Source organism: Cricetulus griseus, chromosome 9 (assembly GCF_003668045.3).
Source record: "Cricetulus griseus strain 17A/GY chromosome 9, alternate assembly CriGri-PICRH-1.0, whole genome shotgun sequence".
In the NCBI taxonomy this organism is placed as follows: Eukaryota; Metazoa; Chordata; class Mammalia; order Rodentia; family Cricetidae; genus Cricetulus; species Cricetulus griseus.
In genome coordinates this window covers 21,999,818-22,022,278 of record NC_048602.1, presented here as the reverse complement: position 1 = coordinate 22,022,278, position 22,461 = coordinate 21,999,818, and the positions used below count along the sequence as shown (strand labels likewise).

Here is a 22,461-nt window from a genome sequence, read left to right as displayed (position 1 = left end):
ATGTCGATAGACAACAGAGGCCGGTCCCCGAATTAGCATCTAATGCTCACCCCCTCTTGTTCTGTTTTCTAGGACCCCTTGGATCCTTCAGCCCACCACCCCCAAGTCCCTTGCCAACTGCTGGTATATATTAGGTACCTCAGTGGAGGGAGTAGGGTCCATCCCCAGGCTGCCTTGCCCGAGCCCACCAAGTCCTCAATTCTCTGTCACTTAGATTGTGAGTGTGGCAGGCAAACAGAGACCCCAACAGAGAGCCCAGAAGCCCATGACTTAGAGGTTGGGTTATAGAAGATGTCCAGAGAGAGATATTCAGGTTCAGTCTGGAATATGGTGCAGGTGGGTGAGGTGGAGAGCATGGCTCCCAGATACTCACCTTCCCATCTTCATCTAAGGTCCTGAGAACACACCTCTCACCTGCATTGAGTCAGGCCCCACGAGGCTATGTAATCATCCTGTTGGATGTGGTACCCAGTTGGGCAATAGCTAGTTATGGGCTTAATACAGCTGCTGTTGGAGATGCTGACTTGGACGGCTGAGTTTCTCTGAGTATAAAGGGAGAGGAGACCTGGCCCACATGTGTAAATTTCTTTCAGCTCTGGCCTTGAATGGTGCCTCTACTAACAGAGGAGGCCTGCAGAACCTGAGTCTGCAGTAGGTCTGTCCCACCATGACAGTGTCATGGGCAAGGGTGGGCACAGGACCATGGCAGGGCATTCCAGTTCCTCTCCTCCAGCTAATGAGGCTCAGCTCAGGTGGAGAGAAAAGAGGTGGAAGTCAGAGTCCCTGGGTTCAACTCCCAACTCTGCCACTTCCAGTCAGGTGATCTGAGGCAGGCGAGCTATGGGGATAGAAGAAGAGACGATTGCTTGTTGCATGATTGTGAGGATGGGAGATGATGAGGGCAATGGTCCACCATGGCTCTGTCACACATTGGGTGCTCAGATAAGCATCAACAGTCCCTGCTCATGATGTCACTTGTTCCTCAGGCCTGGAAATGTCCCTGAAGGCTCTGATTGGAGTCTCTGTGGCCTTCCTCCTGTTACTCTCCATCCTCAGCTTTCTCCTTCTCCGACGAAGGCGTCAGGGAAAGTTCAGGAAGGATGGTGAGTGCATTGTGGGTGACTTAGGTCTCAGGTGGTGATGGGTTCCTTAAACTGGGACTGGGAAGTCTAGAAACACTGGCAGATCTCAGATCAGAGAGCACGTGATCTCAGAACCTGTGCGATGTCAGGGGTTCTGTGAGCTTTCCATGTCCTGGGACATTTTCTCACTCACCCCTGTTGTGAAAGTTCCTTCCTTCCTTCCCTGCACACGCCTGGGGGAGTCCCCCACCACTAGCTTAGACTCTTCTCTCTCTTGCAGCCCAGAAAGAGACAGAATTGCAGCTTCCTGCAGGAGCTGCAGAGATAGTAACCAGAGATAGAGGCCGCCAGAAGAGGTAACTCATAGCCAGGGACATAGACCCCCACCTTCCTGACACAACTCACTGCCAACTGACACCTCCTTGTCTTTCCAGATCCAACCCAGCTGCTGCCACCCAGGAAGAAATCCTATGTGAGATAAAGAGGGTCTTGGGGGGTTAGCTTTGGGGGGGAGTTCTCATCATTGCAGGGGTGGTGAAGAGGTTCTGAGGTCCTTGCTATTTGGGATTGATCTACACACATGAACACAGGATATCACCACACTCCCTGGTCCTCTCTCGCCACTTGGACAAGGCAGTAAACTAGAGGTCTGAGACATCTCTAGACTCTGGTCAGGAGACATTCTGTTTTCTTTGTTTATTTGTTTGTTTTTTCTGCTGTGACAGATGCCTCAGTGGAGGACATGAAACCTGAGGATGGTGTCAATCTGGACAGTTTGGTGAGGTCCCTGTCCCCTCTTGCAGTGCTAAGAACTTAGGTCCTAGTTTAGTCCAGGCTGCCTTCTTTTTCCTCCCTCGCTTGGCCCTCAACATCATCCATAGCTGACGACTCCCTTCTGCAACTACCTGGCTCCTGTGTGTTATGGCCTCACTCTGATCTGGGTTTCCTGGGATCATGTGTGTTATCACTGCCGTCTGCTTTCTGACTCCTTGGCATCTGTGCTGTTGTCATCTGAGGGGGAAGCCCTGATGAAGAACCCCAAAGAAACAGCTAAGGGACCAGCAACTGCAGGCAGGAATCAGAGGAACTTGGGCAGACACATGTGTTTTAGGGCTGTATTTAATTTGTGTGGTAGGGGGGAGTTTTTTGCCTTCGCTTTGTCTCTGCCCCACGTGCCTGCATGAGGCTCCCAGAGGCCTGAAGAGAGTGTCAGATACCCTGGAACTTGAGTTAAGAATGCAGGTCACCATGTGGGTTCTGGGAACCAAACCTGGGTCCTCTGCAATAGCAGTCAGTGCTCTTAACCACAGAGACAACTCTTCACACCCCAGAAATGTATTTTCAGGAAGATGGACTCTGTGGGTACAGCCAAGACAGCAAGAAAGGTTTAGAGTGTCAGGATAAGAGGCCAGAACTGTAGGAGGGAAACCCTGGAAGATCCCAGCAGGGATGCTATCACATAAATGGGTCACTCTGGCAGTGCTGTGGAAAACTGGCCAGAGGAAAGTCACAGGGGAACAGGGGAACATTATCTGTCCTCACTACTTGCCTGCTACAGAGACCACCTGAGGAAAACCCCCAGAAACAGACATATGCCCAGGTGAAAGACTCCAGGCTCAGGAGGGCAGAAGCTGTCCTACCTTCTGTCATGTCAAGAGAAGTCCCAGAAACAAAAGAAGAACAAGCAGAAGAGGGCAGAGAGACAGACACTCAGGTTGGTCCTGTACTCCCCAGGGCTTCAGCATCCTGTAAGTCAAGCATGTACCTTCCTCTCCTTCTCTCCCCCTCCAGGCTGCTGAATCCGAAGAGCCCCAAGATGTGGTTTATGCCCAGCTCTGGAGCAGGTCACCCAGACAGGGGACAGCTGCACCTCCTCCCTCCCAGGCAGGAGTAGCCCCAGAGGAGCTCAGTGTATATGCTACTCTGACAGTGACCAGACCAGTTCCTGTTCCCAATAAGGAGAAGCAATGACCCTCTGCCTGCCAGGAGGCCTACAGCGACCTCCAAGGGATTCTGTGACCTTTTGGGAACCTGGCTGCATTGTAACTAACATCATACATTTTGGAAATAAAGCAGATTTCTCTATAGTCAAGTGAAATGAGAAATGATACAGAAGGGAACGCTTCACACTGAGTACTAATTTAATGTCATTCTCATCAAATTATGAGGTGAGAAAAGTTTCATTCCTGGTTGCACAGATGCAGGATCCCAACCCATGGGAGGCTGAGGCAGGAGAATTAACATTGTTTTGTGGCCATCTAGGGTACCTAATGATTTTAATGTCAGCCTGGGCTACAGAGTGAGACTTGCTTTGAACAACATCAACCACTAAAGTCCAGGCTGTAGGTTCACATCTGACATCCTAGGACCTTGGAGCACGGACAGTTGGATCAAGAAGTCAAGGTCATCTTCACCCTCATAGCATAGGGGTAAGAGGCCAGCCTGGAACACATGGGACACTGTTTTAAAATTAATAAATAGGCCAGGCATGGTGTCTTCAAGCTCAGCACCTAAGAGGTATAGAAAGACAGATCCCCTAGGAGAACTGATCTAATGATGAGTTTCTGGACAACCATGGCTACACAGAGAAACCTTGTCTGGAAGCATAAATAAATGAAATAGGGCCAGTGAGATGGCTTAGTCACTAATGGTACTTGTCACCAAGCTGATACACTAAGTTGTATCTCTCAGTAGCAATAGGGTAAGGAGAAAACTAACTCCCACAACTTGTTCTCCAACCACCTATGTCTTTGGTGTCCTCACTACACCCAAGAATAAAGAAAAAATTAAAAGTAAACTAATAATTAGAAATGGAAGATGTGTATGGTGGTGTAGGCTGTAATCCCTTCAGGGCTGGCCTCACACTTGCTGTCCTTCTGCCTTGTTTCCAAGCATTTGCAACCATGTATTCACTTTATTTTCTTAAAGTTGGGTTGTGATTTATTAATGTTTCTGTGTGATTTTAATGCATATATATATATATATATATATATATATATATATATATATGCCCATGGAGGACAGAATGGACACTGATGCTGAAGTTATAGGAGTTTGTGAGCTACATTCTGGAAAATGAACTCAGGTCTTTAGCAAGAACAGTGCCTGCCCTTAACCACAGAGTCACCTCTTCTGCCTCCTACATTCATTGAAAATGTAATCACAGCAGAACAAGTTCAAGATTAACAATTTCATACCAACATATTAGGATCTGTACATAAAATGGACAGATCTATTGATGTCAATGAAAGTGAATTTATTGCTTAATAAATACAGAATATGGGATGGGTGCCTGTGGTTGGTGTGTAAAACAAATGAAAAACTTGTTATTCAATGAAAAAAATTAAATACAAAATCTGAGTGACTTCCCTCACATTGAACACACAGTCACTAGAAGAGATCCCCTTTGGAAATTCTCTTCCTGGAAGCTGGTGATTTTATCAAATATTAGTGCGTTTGAAGTAAAGTCATTGTGAACCTAGAGAAAGAGGAAATATTATGCAATATATTTTATTAAACCAGAAAATAATTATTAACAAAAACTTACAAAAGAAAACCTTATTAAGAAAACCTAGGAAGCCTTTCCGCCGACTCATCACAGACCAGACCAGACCAGAGTCCTCATCCAGTGGCTGATGAGAGCAGAGACAGACATCCACAGAAATACACTGAGCTGAAATCTGGAACCTAGTTGAAGAGAGGGAGGAATGAAGAACGAAGGGGTCTGTACCAGGTTGGAGAAACCCACAGAAACAGTTGGCCTGAAAAAGGGAAAGCATATCGATCCCAGACGCTCTTTGGGAGGCCAGTACGGGACTAATCCAGCCCCCTGATCATGGATGCCAATGGGGAGGCCCCTGCACTCCTGGGAGCCTCCAGAGGTGGACTGGCTTTTTGCCCTGGTGTGTGTGTGGGACTTCGAGAGCCCATCCCACGTGAAGGGATAAGCTCAGTCTCTGAACACATGGGGAAGGGCCTAGGCCCAGCACAGGAAGATTTGGTGGACTTGGTGGAGCCCCGGTTGGGGGCCCTACCCTGCCTGGGGAGTGGTGGGTGGATGGGGTGGAGGGTAGGTTGGAGGTGGGGGAGAAGGAATGGGGGTGAGGAGAGGGAGAGGGGGAAAAATAGAAAAGAAAACCTAGGAAGAAAGTGCTTTCACATCAGTCTAGACTTGATCCGTTTAAAAAAAAATGGTGAACCAACAACCAGGGAGCCTGCATGGGACTGATCTAGGCCCTGTGTATATATGTTACATTTGTGTAAATAGGTCTTCTTGTGACACTTCTAGCAGTGAGAGCAGGGCTCTCTTTGACCATGCTGCCTATGTTTGAGACCCGTTCCTCCTACTGGATCACCTCATCCAGCCTTGATAGAACAGCAAGTGCGAAGTCTCACTGCAACTTGACAGACCATGGCTGACTGAGATGCATGGGAAGCCTCCATTTTCTGAAGAGAAACAGAGGAGGTTATGTGGATGGGGTAGGTTTGGGGGTTGGAAGTATGGGACTGGTAATAGCAGAATGGGGAGAAACTTTGGGTGGGATCTAAAAACAAAAAAGAAGAAAGAAATAAAACAAAAATAAGGTTCATTAACAATTTTTTAAGAACATCATATAACCACACTGGTGGTTGTGTTTTGTTTCTTTTTCTTTTTGTTCTTCCTTTTTGAGTTTGTTTTAATATTGTTGTGTTTTGTTTGTCTATCTTTTTAATATTTGTTTCAAAGCCAGTGAGTAACTTAAAATGTAAAAAATTAGTGGGCCTGGTGGCACAGTCCTGATACCACAGCTACTTCAGACACTGTTGCATGACAATATAAAATGCAAAAATCTTCTGTAGCTGATGCGTGGGTTCCAGGCCATTATGGACAAATTAGTGAGATCCCGTCCCCAAATAAAGGGTCAAAGAAGTTTTAGGGGTATAGCTCAGTGGGACAGCACCTGCTTTGTGTCTTTTGAGTCTCACTGTATAGCAATGACTGACCTGGAACTAACTATACCAGGCTGTCCTCAAAGTCATTGGTCTTCAGAATGTTGGGATGAGAGATATCCATCACCATATCCAGTTTAGGATTTCCTAGTTCTGTGAAGAATGTCATTGGAATTTTCTTTTGGAGCACTGAGAATCTCTACAACACTGTGGTAGCTATACCATTTTCACACTGCTGAGTCTTGATCACAGGAAACCATTCCATGTTCTGTTGTCTATAATTTCATTTGCTGGGATGTAGTTGATGTATGTGTTTCTGAACACATAGGCATGTAGAGTCTCGGGTCAATGCTGGATGTCTTTATCAATGGGTCTCTATCCTTTTTGGGTGAAGGGGCAGGAAAACAAGATACAAGATTTCTCATTGAACCCACAGCCCATGAATTTGGGTAGGTTGGGTGGCCAGTGAAGCTCCTGGAATCTTCCTGTCTCTACCTCCCCAGCACTGGAGTTTTTGAGAAATATACATGAAACATGCTGATGCTAGTCTTAGAGCATGGCTTAGGTTACATGGTGCATTCTCTCTAGACCTGACTGTCCAGATGTTTGGGTAGTCTGCACTCAATATCTCCATCCATCTGATAAGAACCATTTGTTTCCTTTTGGTTCTGTATTGTGGTGGTTTTTAGACAAGGTTTCTTAACAGACCATTGGCTGTCCTGGAATTCACTATGTAGCCATGATAGGTCTTAAACTTACAAACATCCACCGTCCTCTGACTCTAAAGTGCTGGATTTAAATGGATGTGCCACCATCATTTGTAGGGAGACACCCTAGCCCCACCCAATAGTCATGGGACAGGTGCCAGGTGGACCCGGGACTCCCCATAAGGGCGTGGTGAAGGAAATCCGGTGTGACATAAGGGAGCTTTTTAAGGGCTGCACGGGAAGACCCTAGCCAGTACCTTAGCCCTTTTTTGTCTGCGCTTGCTGGGTTCCTGTAACCTCACTCTGGTCTGCGTCTTGCCCTGGTGTTTTCTTGATTAAAGAGACTTCATCATCCCGGATCACAGTTCATCTTTGGCGCTCGCTCCAACCCTATTTCTTCAGTTGGCGCCTAAGGACCCCGCGACCTGGGAGGAGCCCACTGGGGCTCCGATGCGACCACTACAGCCAGGAAAGGTAGCCTAGCCCAGGAGCGGCAGGGAGCACCCCGCCGCGGCATCTCCACATCGAGTTGCCCATACTGCTTCTCCCTCCCCCGCGGCCGCCCGCCTGAATCCCCCGGCATTGGTCCTTTCCAAGCGCCGGGCGAAGGTGGGCACAGCTGAAGCCACCGTGTGCGCTCCCACACTCCCACCGTGCAGCCACCTGCGCCTCTCCACCCTGCGCGCAGCCCCGCGCCCCAGCCAGCCCCTGGCGCTGTGCTCGCACCCCATTATGCCACCCGGACCTCTGACTCCCGCCGCGGTATTTCCACACCACTGGCGTGAGGCCCGCCTACCCGCCGCCTGCAGGAGACCCGGCCCCGGCCTTGCCCAGCTAGCTCAGTCGGTAGAGCATGAGACTCTTAATCTCAGGGTCATGGGTTCGTGCCCCATGTTGGGCGCCAACTGAAGAATAAGGGTTAGAGCGTGTGCCAAAGATGAACTGTGATCCGTTATGGTGAAGTCTCTTTAATCAAGAAAACACCAGGGCAAGACGCAGACCAGAGCGAGGTTACAGGAACCCAGCAAGTGCGGACAGAAACGGGCTAGGGTCTTCCTGTGCAGCCCTTAAAAAGCTCCCTTATGTCACACCGGATTTCCTTCACCACACCCTTATGGGCGAGTCCCGGGTCCACCTGGCATCTTTCCCATGAATCAGCTGCTGAGTAGGCTGTAGGAGAGTACACTTGCCCACACCATCAATATATCATCTCACTCTGTCCTCAGGGCAAACATTACCCAGTCCTGTCATACTTTCATCTGGCTATGGTAAGCCCATGGTAGGAGGACATACATCTGGGTCCTGATCCATGATGTCTAGAGTGAAATCTAGACTCTGACTCTCTGATAGTTACAACATTGGAGGTCAATAGAAGAGGTCCAAGGAGCTGGGAAGATACATGACGCCATCCAGCTCAGGTACTAAGGGTTTTTTTTCCCACTGTGTGCACAACACTAGTTCACAGGAAGTCATAAAACACCATGAAGGGATCAGGTTGCTAGTGGAAGCATGAGCAGAATACATTGCCCAGCCTCCAGGAGTAAAAGGTTGTCCTAACTTCAAACATTACCAGTAATATTTCCTAATAATTAAGATGCTTCTTGCGTGAAGCTGAGGGAACAGGGCTGAGCATCATCAAAGTGAACCAGAAGAGAAAGGGCTGGATGCATCCAGCAGAGAAACCCAGTATCTGTGAAATTACAGACCCTCCTACTATACCTAAGTCAGAAAACCACACACTGGCATCAGGGAATGAAAGTGACCAAGTCAAGTGTCCAAAATTTGCTTCCATGTATTGTGCTCTGAGAGTGGCAGCATCATGCTCTGATTTCTCTTTGCATAAATTAATCAAGAAAGTGTCCCACAGATATGATGGTAGTCTGATCTGATCAAAGCACTTCCTCAGTTGAGCTTCCCTATACCCCAATTGACTTCAGTTTATGTCAAGATGGCAAAAAAATAGCCAATGATCTTCCCACCCCAATTCATATTCTCCCAAATAAGAATCAGTATATGAACCCTCCTAATAACCAGATGAGTTGATTCTCACACGAACCCTTAAAGAGAGGGCATTGCCCTCATTGTCCACCAAGGAAGGGCAGAGGGAGATTATTACAGTTTAAGTTTCAAATTTGGCAAATGGTATTCTTGAACATCACATGGAAGTCATATAATAAGATCTCCTAATCATTATAGCTAAGAGCAGTGAGACAGGATCTGCAGTGGCCCATCAGGAACTGTGGTCCAGACAGAAAGGAAAAGGGGAAAATATAGTCAGGAGGATTGGAAGCAGAGAGCAGAGTCAGAGGGGCTTCCTGTGACAGAAATGAGAAAGTCAGAGGAATAAGGAAATTACCTGTTACAAACCACAGGCCCAAGAAAATAGGAAATCCTCCTTCCCCAGTGGGTCACCTAGAGCATGCATAAGTCTTTCTGAACCTTCTCTGTCACTGTGATGGCCATGACTAATAACTCCAATCAACCTCAGGAGTGAAGAACCTTATGCTCAGTGTCTCCATTGTTCCATTCTCATTCTGATACTAACCTCAAACATTCCCAGCCAGCACTGTTTCTGTCACTGTCTCTGGGACATTGCACAGCCCAAGTGCAGTGTAGACTCAAACATCTGTCTATAATCTTGATCCATCCACCTTCTTCAGCCCTACAGTTCCCTCCCCGCACTTAATCCATTTCTCTGAACACCTCAGTCCTGCGTCTGTCATTCTTCTCTGGTCTTTGCCCTCCTCTATGCTGAATCCTTCCTAAGGGCTCTTCCTCCTGCAGTTTCAAAAAATCCCTTCCCCATGTTATAGTCTCTCTCCCAGCAAACTCATTCTACACAAAAGGCAAATTCATTCGAGGACAGAATATGCATGTTATACACACACACACACACACACACACACACACACACACAGACAGAGAGAGAGAGAGAGAGAGAGAGAGAGAGAGAGAGAGAGAGAGAGAGAGAGAACAATAAGACCCTGAATCAACAAAGTACTTGTACCTCATATACTTGCTTTCCAGGGACAATGAGAAATTAGAGAAAAACATTTCAGGCTCTGAACATTGATATAAGCAGAGAAATGTGCTTATGTTGACTTACTGTACATTAAAGAACTCAGGTCCTTATTAGGGGCACACTGGAAATTTACATACAACTCACTACACTGATGGATACATTGTCTGGGTTCAGATTACTACTGGAGATTTATCACACTTTACTTCAAATAGGTTCCTCCTTCAACTGACTCCCTACAGCAGCCACAAGGTCAAATATTTCTTTGCCTGAACATTTCCATTATTTAAAGTAAATCCATTGATCATTTCATTGCACAAGAGTGAGATGGAGTCACAGAAACCTGTGAAAGTGTCAAAGTTCAGAACACCCGATGGTCTTTCTTGGTGGGTGAGCACTCCTAAGTGTGTCTTACCCTCTGATCAGGACTAGACCCCACCCATCTTCAATGCAGCCTCAACCCTGGACTCACTTGACTTCCACCACTAGGGACTCTTAACTGTGGCTCCCTCAATTGCAGAAAGCTGCCACTAATTTACCCACCATTAGCACCTTCACTAATAGGATTCTTCAGTCTCAGGAAGTAACCAGCTGGTGACACCAGTCACTGTATGCCCTGGGAGTAAGTGGATGGGACATCCTCACAGTGGGTAGTCACCACTGCATGGGTATTTGAAGGAAGGAGCAATTCTAGCTCTAGAGGTCTGGAGAAAGGGCTTCACTCCACATGAACTGTAGTCATGTGCTCAGTGACTCTCTGTGGCTTTACAAGAAGTGAAGTTACAGTCTGTAAATTCTCCAAAGCAATTTAAGGACCAGAAAGATGAGTAGTTGTCACAAGAAGCCAGGTGCTGTCTAAATGGACAGGTTGAAGAAATGAAGGTCAAAAAATGAAGATGTTTCCACTTATGAGTGAAAAATACTGTGCTTGTCTTTCTATGTCTGGGCTACCTCACTCAGAAGATTTTTTCTAGTTTCATCAATTTTCCAACAAATTTCATGATGTTTTTGTCGTTTACAGCTGAGTAATACTCTCTTGTGTAGAGTTCCACTATTCATTCATCCATTCATTGGTTGATGCCTATCTAGGCTGTTTCCAGGTTCATGCTATTAAGAATAATGCTGATATGGACAGACAGGTTCATGCTATTAAGAATAATGCTGCTATGGACAGAGTTGAGCAAGTTTCCTTATGTTATGATTCAGCATCCTTTGGGTATATGACCAAGTGTGGTATTGATTGGTCTTGAGATAGATTGATTCCCATTTTTTTCTGAAAAAAAATAAAAACCTGCCATACTGATTGCCAAGTGGCTGTACAATTTTGCACTCCCACCAACAGTGGAGGAGTGTGCCCATTACTTCACATCCTAACAAACATAAGCTGTCCTCAGTATTTTAGTCTTAACCATTCTGACAGATTTAAGATGGTATCTCAAAGTCATTTTAATTGCATTTCCCCAATGATTAGGGATGTTGAGCACTTTTTAAATGCCCTTGGCTGTTTGAGAGTCTTCTGGTAAGAATTATCTGTTTAGCTCTGTACCCCATTTTTCAATTGTCTTATTTTGTGCTTTGATGTCTAGTTTCTTGAGTTCTTTATACATTTCGGATCTCACCCTTCTATCAGGTGTAGGGTTAGTGAAGATCTTTTCCCATTCTGTAGACACATGTTTTATCTTATTTACAGTGCCCTTTGCTTTAGGGAAGTTTTTCAGTTTTAGAAGATGTCATTTATTGATGGTTGTTTTCAGTGAATGTGCTACTGGTATTATATTTAGGAGGTGGTGTCCAGTGCCAATACATTCTAGGCTACTTCCCAGTTTCTTTTCTATCAAGTTCATTAGCTGGAATTATGTTGAGGTCATTGATCCATTTGGATTTGAGACTTGTGTATGGCCATCGATATGGATCTGTCTGCAATCTTCTTCAAGTAAACATCCAGTTATAACAGCACCATTTGTTAAAGAGGTTTTCCATTTTCCATTGTAACATTTTGGCTTCTTTGCCAAAAATCAGATGTCCGTGGCATTGTGGATAGGTATCAGAGTCTCCAGTTTGATTCCATTGATCCACCTGTCTGTTTTTTATGACAATACCAAGCTAAAACAGCCATTTTTATTCACAAGACTATATTCCAATACACCTTGTGTCTTGGTTTAATACCCCCATGAAGTGTTCTCAGCTCTGGTGAACAGATCTCATGAAATGAGACTGTTTAATTACTCTGTGATCAGGCAGCTTGTAGCAGTTCTTCTCAGCAGACACAACCTGCATAGATAATTAACAAGCTCAGGCTTTTAACAGGGAATTAACAGGGTTTCAAGAGTCCTGCCCATGTTCCCTGAGAATATGTCCATGATGCAAGACTCTGAGGAAAGTCCCTGCTCACCCATTGATACCAAATTCACTGGGAGAATCCACAGTTGTAGGCAATCATGGGTGAAGCATGTTGCCCAGATAACAAGGTCCAATTCAGGCTGCAGCTGTGACAGCTCGGGATTCATGGAGAATTCAGAAGAAGGTGTCTTGGAGAAAAGGATAGAAGATATTGATCCAAACAATGGTGGATCTGAGGATAAACCCTGATAATGTCTTCATGAGTTGTAGAGGACCCTGAATGAAGATAGCCTAATAATGCCATTTGATGCCTTCTGTTACTATTTTAGGAACTAACTCCCAGTTAAGTTTCTGTTTATTTACAGAAATCTCCCTATTTTCTTGTAAAGCATATGCCCATGTCTGCAGTCAAGAGAGCCCCAGCCTCAGACTTCTCTCCTTGCAACACATCCTGCCTGGCAGACAATAACTCCCCCAGTCCTTAAGTAGGCGCTTTCACCCTACTTAAGCCCTATTGATCTGTCCAGTAAACCCAGAATTGATCAGAGGACTGTCTTTCTCCATTTCTCTCCATCTTGTCCCTTCAATTCTCACTCTCTTCCCCAGGATTCCCATTGACTGATCTCACCAGCCAGGGAAGGTGGTGCCCAATGTGTGCGGGCCGGGTATGAGGGCTTCAGTGAAGAACGTTGCAGAGAAGGGCCGGCCATATCGAGAAAAGAGACAGAACAGAGGAAGTGGTTAGACTGGAACCTGCCAGTACAACGAGACCTGAGTAAGTGAGTGACAATTATGGGACACGACAATCATGAGCCAACATGAGCTATTTGTTGAAGTCCTCAAAAAGGCACTTAAGCCGTGAGGGGTTAGACACCAGAATTGTTGAAATTTTTTATATTTATTAAGGAAGTTTGTTCTTGGTTCCCCAGTGAAGGGACCATAGTTGAAAAAAGATGGAAAAGAGTAGGAGATGCTCTAAAGGATTGTTATAGAGTCTTTGGACCTGAACAATTTCCTGTCATGGCCTTTTTATTGTGGAATTTAGTCAATGAACTCATATCTCAGAAACAATGTGATCCCCTTGTGGCCAATGTGATTAAAGAAGGAAAAAATTGTATAAAACCTACTGAGACTGAAGTATTAGAGGAGAAACAATCAGAACAACCCAGTGAGGAAAGAGACCTTATGTCATTCCAAGATGACTCAGAAGAAACCCAAAAAATTAACCCACCAACTCAGGATAGAGCAGTTAAGATAAACCCTCCCCTTAAGCCTCAAATTAAAAAGGATCCGGGAGCCAAGGCTAAAATCAAGAAAATACACCCATCTCTAAGAAAGTTTTCAAAAAACCAACACCCTACAGAAGACAGTCTTAGTGATACAGACTGGGAGGACTTGGAGGGAGAGGCAGCTAAATACCTTGAGGAGGATTTGCCCCCATTAACTAAACACTGGTCTCCACCTTAAGTGCCTCTCCCAATGGCCCCTCCCTTGGTCTGCCCTGTTTTAAATCCTCAAAAGGATCTACAGGACAAAATTAAATATCTCATAGAACAGATTCTCCTAGAAGAAGAATATCAGAGTTTAATTACAAAGCTGGAAAGTTTAAAAACAGGCAAAGCTGTTGAGAATTCAAAAAAGGGCACTGCTAGGCCTCCCCTTAGGGAAGCTGCCCCTAAGGCACTCCTTAGCACACAAAACCAAATTGAATTGGAAAATGTAACTGCTTTTCCAGGATGTGCAAGGCACTGCCTGTCGAAATCATACCGGTTTCGATTTCAATGTCATTAAGGAAGTCAAAACCGCAGTCTCTCAGTATGGTGCCATGGCCCCATACAACACTGTCATCATAGAAACTGCGGCCAGCAAGTGGCTTACTCCCTCTGATTGGTACACTCTGGCTAGAGCAACTCTGGCAGGGGGAGACTACCTGTTATGGAAATCAGAGTTTGCAGAGGCCTGCAAAGAAACTACAAAAAGAAATGCCCAGGCCAATAATGGCTGGAATGCAGACATGTTTTTGGGAGAGGGAAACTATGAGGAGAGCATGTCCAAATGCAGTACGAACCTGGGCTATATGCCCAAATCCAAACAGCTGCCACCAAGACATGGAAGAGACTACCTGCAAAGGGGGATGTGAGCTCTTCCCTTACTGACATCAAACAACGTCCTGATGACCCTTTTTCTGATTTTGTTCATTGCCTGCTAAGGGCTGCAGGAAGGATTCTTGGAAACACTGATTCAGGTACTGATTTTGTCAAACTTTTAGCTTTTGAAAATGCAAATTCTGCCTGCCAAGCAGCTATTCAGCCATATCATAAAAAAAACAGACCTCTCCGGCTATATTTGCCTCTGTGCTGAAATAAGCATGGCTTATCAACAGGGGCTTGCCAAGGTGGCAGCTATGCGAGGTACTACTGTCAAACAGATTTTAGCTAATCAGAGCAAAAACAACTGCTTTAATTGTGGAGGATTTGGCCATTTTGCAAAAGCTTCCCCACAAAAACAAAAAGACATGCCTCAAAAGGCCTCTTCCCCAGGACTCTGCCCTAGATGTAAAAGAGGAAGACACTGGGTTAATGATTGCTGGTCTAAAACTGATGTACAAGGCTGGCCTCTGATCCCCAGTAGCAACCAGGTAAACAGGTACAGGAGCCAGCCCCAGGCCCCCAAACCCACACAAGTTTATGGGGTGGTCAGCTTTGTCCCAGCAAGCAACAATCCACTTCCACCCTCTACAGAGCAACACCAGGCAGTGCAGGACCGGACCTCAGTTCAACCACACACACAGTTTTAACATCAGAGATGGGTGTTCAAGCCATCCCCACAGGGATCTTTGGCTCCTTAGCACCAAAGACATTTAGGCTAATTATTGGCCTCAGCAGCATAACCAAGAATGGCTTACAAACTTTCCCAAGGAGAATTGACAATGATTATGAAGGCGAGATCAAGGTCATGGTAGCCTCTCCAACTACAATTAACTCACTTCCATCTGGACAAAGCTTTGCTCAGCTATTGATGCTTCCTCTTTTACATACTGACACCAAGAGCATGCCTAACAAAAGAGGAACTAATGTCTTTGGATCTTCAGAGGCCTATTAGATAGAGACTATATCCAATAATAAGCCCACCATGGTCTTAAAATTGGATGATAAATTTTTCCCAGCACTGGTAGACACAGGTGCAGATGTCACTGTCATCAAAAAGGAAGAATGGCCGTCTACCTGGTCTCTAGAGGAAACTCTAACACACCTAAGAGGCATAGGACAGAGTAAACACCCCAAACGCATCACCAAGCTATTGACCTGGAGAGATTCTGAAGGACACTCTGGGCAAATCCAGCCATATATCTGCTGTCCCAAAAGGGAATGATCATGTACAGCCCTAACGCAGTCAAAACCATGTAAATGCTTAAAACGGGCTTCACACCTGGCAAGGGCCTGGGCAAGCATGAGACTGGCATTAGACAGACTATTTCTGCTGTACATAAAATGACCGCACAGGGTTAGGGTGTTTCTCTTAGGGACCATTGACTATCCTGTGGCCCATGGAGAAAAAAACACATGGCTTTCTAATGAAACCATCTGGTTGATCAATAGCCCCTTTCCTCAGAAAAACTTGCTGCTGCTCAACAGCTGGTACAGGAACAGCTTGAGCCTGGCCATATCCTGCCCAGTACCTCCCCTTGGAATAACTCCAATTTTTGTCATCAAAAAGAAATCTAGGAAATGGTGTCTTCTACAAGACCTTAGAGCTGTATAAAACCATGGTTTTAATAGGAGCCTTACGACCCAGTCTCCCTTCCCCTGTTGCAGTTCCTTTAGGATACTTTAAAATTATAATCGATTTAAAGGATTGTTTCTGTACTCTACCCTTACACCCAGATGATCAGAAATGCTTTGCCTGAAGTCTTCCCTCTCCAAATTTTCAGGCACGAATGAGCAGGTATCAATGGTGCATTCTCCCTCAAGGCATGCTGATAGTCCCACACTGTGCCAGTCCTTCCTGGCAGCTGCCATCCAAACAATTGAGATTCATGGCTACAAATATGTATCATACATTATATGGATAGTATTTCTTTGGCAGGACAGAAGAGGGAAGAAGTGCTGATTATTATAGTGTAATAATTTATAATTATAATAATTTATAATTATTATTATAAAGAATTGTGTGATGCCTTAGTAAAGAGGAGAATACAGATAACTCCAGATAAGGTACAATTAAAATACCCCTATACCTACCTAGGTTTTCAAACGTTTGAGGATAAAATTTTATCTCAAAAAATTACTTTCAGGTTAGATAGGCTTTGTACCCTCAATGACTTCCAAAAATTACTAGGAGATATTAATTGTCTACTACCCTATTTAAGAATTAGTAAAGATGAATTAAAGCCTCTATATGATATTTTCCTTGGTAATCCTGACCCAGCCTCACCTCGGCTACTCTTTCCTGAAGGATGTAAAACCATAACAATTGTAGAAAAAGCAATCCAAACACAACACATTACATACATGGATTATAGCCACCTGTAGGGAGACACCCTAGCCCCGCCCTGGGACAGGTACCAGGTGGACCGGTGTCTCACCCATAAGGGCGTGGTGTAGGAAAGCCAAGGTGACCTAAGGGAGGCTTCTTAAAGACCGGCTCCTGGAGACCCGAGCCCCTTTTTCTGGCTGCGCTTGCTGGGTTCCTGTAACCTTGCTCTGGCCTGCGTTTTGCCCCTGGTATTTTCTTGAATAAAGAGACTTTATTCATTATTCATCAGTTGGCGCCCAATGACCCCGAGACCCGGGAAGAGCCCACTGGGCACCCAGGAGCGGCAGGGAGTACCCTGCTGCAGCATCTCCACAGTGGGTTCCCACTGCGCGGCCACCGGTGCATCTCCACCCCACGCCGCCGCCCGGCGCCGAGCTCGTGCCCCATCCCCCGAACCGCCTGGAGAATTCTCACTTTAGCTACATGTGTGCGCTTAGGGCCTGAACGCAGGCGCTGCCTGCGCGCACAGCAGAGGGTTTTCAGCTTTCATCCACAGGGAAAGCACCCGCTTTATGCTGCTACCATTCCCCTGTTCCCACCTGCCTGTCTACACCTGCGGCCGCCGTCTGCTGGGCCAGACCCTGGCAGGGTAAGCTTTTCAACTCTAGCTGTGGGCACAGCCACCTGCCTGATGCAAATACCCGCCAGGTACATTCTAAAGATTTCCTTAGGCAAAAGCAGTTTTCTGTGAGTCCGATCCTACTCTAGATAGATGCGGCTGCGCCACCTGCTGGCCAGACGTGGTTACTGCACCTAGAAATGGAATTACCAATAAATACGGCTGCATTTCCTTTGCAGTTAGACATGTATAACATATCTTATGCTTATATGCATTCACTGCTGGAGGAGCAGGCTGACTTGCAAAATATTGGCTTATATGTCTTGTTAGCTGTGGCTTTATTGATTCACGTGGCGTTGTTCCTCAGGAACAGAAGGAAGTCTGATCTCTCCACCCACTTGCAGGACATACAAGCCTTATGTAGCCAGGCTCTAAATGAATCAAAACTTACCTATTCATTGCTTCTTGAGCTGTTAGAACAAAAACTGGATGATGGGCTTCGTTCAATGTTCTATACGATGCAGGCAGATCTGTCTACTACTCAAGCTGCACATTTATAACAACATGAAAATAGACAGACGCTCCATCTTAGAGTCTTTACAGGCTGATCAGGCAAAGGACCGTGATGAGATTCAGGAACTTATTCAGACCTTACAGATCAAACAGCCTACAGACCATGAGGAACTGAAACCTAGTTTAGGGATGCTACAAACTAAACAGGCTACAGACCATGGTGCCTTAATGGCTAGGCAGGCAGCAGACCGTGAATCTTTGGAGACGGCATGCAGCCACTTAGAAACTCAGCTAGGCTCTCTCTCCTATTCCTTTGTTACTAAGGTGCAAGAGACCCAGAATAGGCTTCAACAATCAGATAATGCCACTAAATCAATGGCTGGGAAATGTGAGAGGGACTATAATGAACTTAGAACTGAGTTTCAAAGCTTACAGGAGGAGCTACAGACCAGGGTTACCAAACTGGAAATGTCTACGAGTTCATGGCAGAGATTAATCGCAACCTTGATTCTAAATTTCAATCTCTGGATGGCTATTTCCAGGCCACCCAAATGCTAGCTAGGGATGAACGTATTACTCGTCTAGAAAATCTTACAGGAGAATTGTCGAAGCATGTGGGGAGCCACAGCCCCAAGATGGCGCCTGGCTGGATGCCAGGGAGACTGAGCTTAGCTGTAAACAAGCCTTATTTGGAAGCGCTTAGTGGATCTGGTGTGCCTCCTCCAGCTGTGACCTATCCCGGATCGCCAGGTGGCATGAGTTAATTGGGTAATGAGCTTGCTTTTAAGGGCTTGCCAGGGGGCTGGGAGAGATATAGAAGCAGAGAGAGAAGCTAATGTACAAGGTTCCTGAATAAACTGCTTGAAGAAGAGTCGTGGTCGTGTCCTTCTTGCTGGTCGAGATAGACACAACGAGTGGTGGCCGGTACGGGGAACCTCCGAGGGTGAACGGCTCAGAACTTCCTGCAGTCAGGGCAGTCGGCTGGTAAGTCCCAGGTAAGTTGGGACCAAGTTAAGGACCTCGGTAAAGAGGCAATAAGGTCTCTGGTGAGGAGCGATAAAGTTCCAGGAACGGACAAAGCAGAGGTAACCAAAAGTGAAAGTATGGGAACTACAACATCGCAACCAATTTTCATTGCTCTTCAAGAGCTGTTACGGTCTAAGGGATTGAAATTAAAGAAAAGTACTTTAGAGAGATTTATCCAAGAGGTTGATGTGGTAGCCCCCCGGTTTGCTGATTCCGGTAATTTAACCACCAGTTGCTGGGACAAGCTTGGAAAAGATCTAGATTTTGCCTGGGCACAGGGAACGCTGACGACAGGAACGCGGCCTATTTGGAAAATGGTTCACAGCTGTCTAGAGGATCAAAGATGCCACAAGGCTATAGAAAAGGGGCAGGAGACGTTAGAACAGCTGAAGGAAATAAACAGATGCCAGTCATGGGGCCTGTGCAGCGTGGTTTACCGTTGTTGTCAGCCCTACCCCATCATGAAGAACCTGATTTGTGATGTGTGCAGCATAGTGTTAGGTTTACTTTTACTTTACCTTCTATACTCCATACCGTTATATGAGTGGGTGGTTTTACTCCAGGGTATGGCCAATAGCCCCACTATGTGTCAGCTTTTTGTGTGTCATGCTATTGCTCCTATTAGAGAGAAATACCCTGCTGTGAGATGTGTCCACTATATGGATGACATTCTGTTAACTAGTAAAGAGTTGAAATTGCTGCACTTAGCATATGGAGATTGCGTTGGATATCCTATCTATCCTTAATGCTCAATTGAAAGGTGGCATTATGGTTTTGAATCAACACATTGATCTAGTACAGGAACAATTGGATACTTTATGGCAATTGGCACAGTTGGGATGTGAATGGAGAATGCCTGGTTTGTGTGTAATAGCTGTGTCCTATCAGAATTATTCCTTAGCAGCAAACATGTCTAAACAACTTTCACAGTATCTTCTAGGCAACTGGTCTGGGGATTTTGACAAGCTGATGCAGGAGCTGAGACTCTCCATAGTGCACCTGAATTCCACCAGGGTTGACATCTCAGTTGCGGAAGGACTGTCTGCATGGATCACTCAAGCCATGAATCATCTGAAAGAGTGGACGGGAATGGGTGCCCTGGGAGGAATGCTTATCCTAGTTAGTTTCATAGCCTTATGGTGTATCTGCAGGATGAGGGTTTCACAGAGGAGAAGTAATGCCATGATTTTGCACAAGCCTTCACGGCCCTGGAGGCAGGGCAGTCACCTCAGACTTGGTTAACAGTATTAAAGAGCTAAGCAGTCATCCCACTCAGGCTGCGAGATGAAGTACTGCACTTGAAGTCAGCGTTCCGAGCTTCATGAAGGGCATGTCTGATTGCATAAGGGTTGGTATCGTACTCCCATCTCTGAGAAAAGATACCGGACAGGTGTGGCACCAGCCCGGCTGATAACTGGGCGTGGGGACATTACAAAGTCCCTTGATTTCAGGGATCAGACCTCTACCCTTGCCTGTTGTGTTATTTTTAAATAAAAAAGGGGGAACTGTGGGGAGCCACAGCCCCAAGATGGCACCTGGCTGGATGCCAGGAAGACAGAGCTTAGCTATAAACAAGCCTTATTTGGAAGCGCTTAGTGGATCTGGCGTGCCTCCTCCAGCTGTGACCTATCTGGGATCGCCAGGTGGCGTGAGCTAATTGGGTAATGAGCTTGCTTTTAAGGGCTTGCCAGGGGGCTGGGAGAGATAGAAGCAGAGAGAGAAGCTGAGGTAGAGGTAGAAGGAGAAACTGATGTACAAGGTTCCTGAATAAACTGCTTGAAGAAGAGTCGTGGTCGTGTCCTTCTTGCTGGTCGAGATAGGCACGACAAGGAAGCAAATCGTGGATTCCGCATCACGCCTTGAATCTTTTATGGTGGATGAGATTAAAGCCTCTCATGAGGAAATTCTGACCAGGCTGACATATCTTGAACAAGGAGACACTGACTCACTCCGATCTGAGATGCACAATTTGGTTACACACACACACCTTTAGTCTACCCGGCCATGGTGGTGGACAAGCAACCATCTAAAAAACACTCCCAGGGGCAGACAGCATATACGTGGCAACCAACCCAATTAAAGGATCTTAGGCATATTAAAGAATCGGTTGTCTCGTATGGTCTTCATAGCCCATATGTAAAACAGCTGTTGCATTCATGGGCCACCTTTAACAGGGTGACGCCCGCAGCTGTCCTTGAGAATTCTTGCCTAATTGAAGGGCGTTATTCAGGGAGGAAGGCAGACTCCTACAACAGCAAGCCGCCAGGGATGGAGTTGATGCACCCCTTTAAAAAATCCTAGGAGAAGGTATTTATGCTGACCCACAGATTCAGGCTGACTATGACGACCATATGCTGTCCCTATGCAGGACAGCAGCACTAAATGCATGGGACAAGGTTCGTGAATCAGGAGAACAACTAGAAGCTTTGCAAAAATAGAACAGGGACAAACAGAACCATTTAAAGACTTCTTAGATTGACCAGAGCAGTAGACAGACAGGTAGCAGATCCAACGATACGACATTCAATTGTGTATAGCTTAGCTTACAACAGTGCAAACCCAATGTGCAAAAGAATACTTTTGCCTCTAAAGATCAGATCAGCTCCACTAGAAGAATGGGTTCTGCATACTTTCCCGTGTTGACTGTAACATACAAGATGCTGGAATCTTGGCAGAAGAAGCTGTCCCAAGAGGTTTCAACAGACAACAGGAGATTAGAAAAGATAGCAACAGAAGGACTTGGGAAGGAAGAGCACCTTACAGGGACTCACACAGGTACCGAGAGGCCAGTGCTCATCGCCACCATGACCCAGAGCCTCGCATAGGAAGAGCATGCTCCAGGAGTCCACGGAGGCGTCAGGAGAATAGATGTTTCAGCTGTGGTAAAATAGGACATATAAGGAGAAAATGTAGACTAGAAATTCTAATGATTCCCCATATGACAGGTCATTGCCCTCTGGGTTATATAGGAGATATGGTAAGGGCAAACACTGGACTAACGAATGCAGATCAACTAGGGATTTGCAGGGGAACTTATTGGCGCCGGGAAACTCGGAAGGGGGCCTCCAGCAGTCCCCTGCCCCGAGAACAGTTCGATCATTCCCAGTAACAGTGGAAGACAATCTCTCACAGGACGAATAGATAGTTCCTTGCCTATGGTGGAAAATGACACTGCTCTAGAGGGTAGTTTGAATAGTGATGAAGAATCACATGTGACTGGTGAAAATGAAAAACGCATATTTTGGCAAGCTTCTATTAATGATAGAAGGCCTCAGTTGAAAGTTAAAATTAATAATAAAGTTATTTCTGGCCTAGTGGACACTGGAGCTGACGTAACTATCATTACTCAGAAAAGTTGGCCTAAAAAATGGCCGCTTAAAGAGGCAAATGTACAATTTTTAGGAATTGGAACTCTATCTAGAGTTCGACCGAGTGTTAACTCGGTGGTCTGTATTGGACCGGAAGGACAAAAAGGAATACTAAAACCTTACGTAGCAGATATTGCTATAATTTATGGGGTCGTGATTTATTACAGCAATGGAATACTCAAATTAACATCCCTCCAGTGTCAGATACAAATTCTAGACAATCGCTGGATAGTAGAAAGGATCGGGTAAGATGACATGGAAAATGGTTACCAACTATCCAGGCTGCACAGACACTAAATACAAATGGCAGGCCTTCAGAGGAACCAAAGGCCCTGCCATTGAAATGGCTTACAGATGAACCGGTCTGGATAGGGCAATGGCC

At 45.8% G+C, this 22,461-nt stretch overlaps 1 protein-coding gene and 1 non-coding gene across 2 annotated transcripts in view; both read left to right on the top strand.

The window, feature by feature from the left end:
- The window catches only part of LOC113837388 (leukocyte immunoglobulin-like receptor subfamily B member 3), a 46,603-nt gene that overhangs the window by 4,104 nt on the left and 20,038 nt on the right, over window positions 1-22,461 (top strand). The window lies entirely within an intron of this gene.
- On the top strand, window positions 7,547-7,619 carry Trnak-cuu. Its single transcript has one exon. It is a non-coding gene; the product is annotated as a tRNA-Lys (tRNA).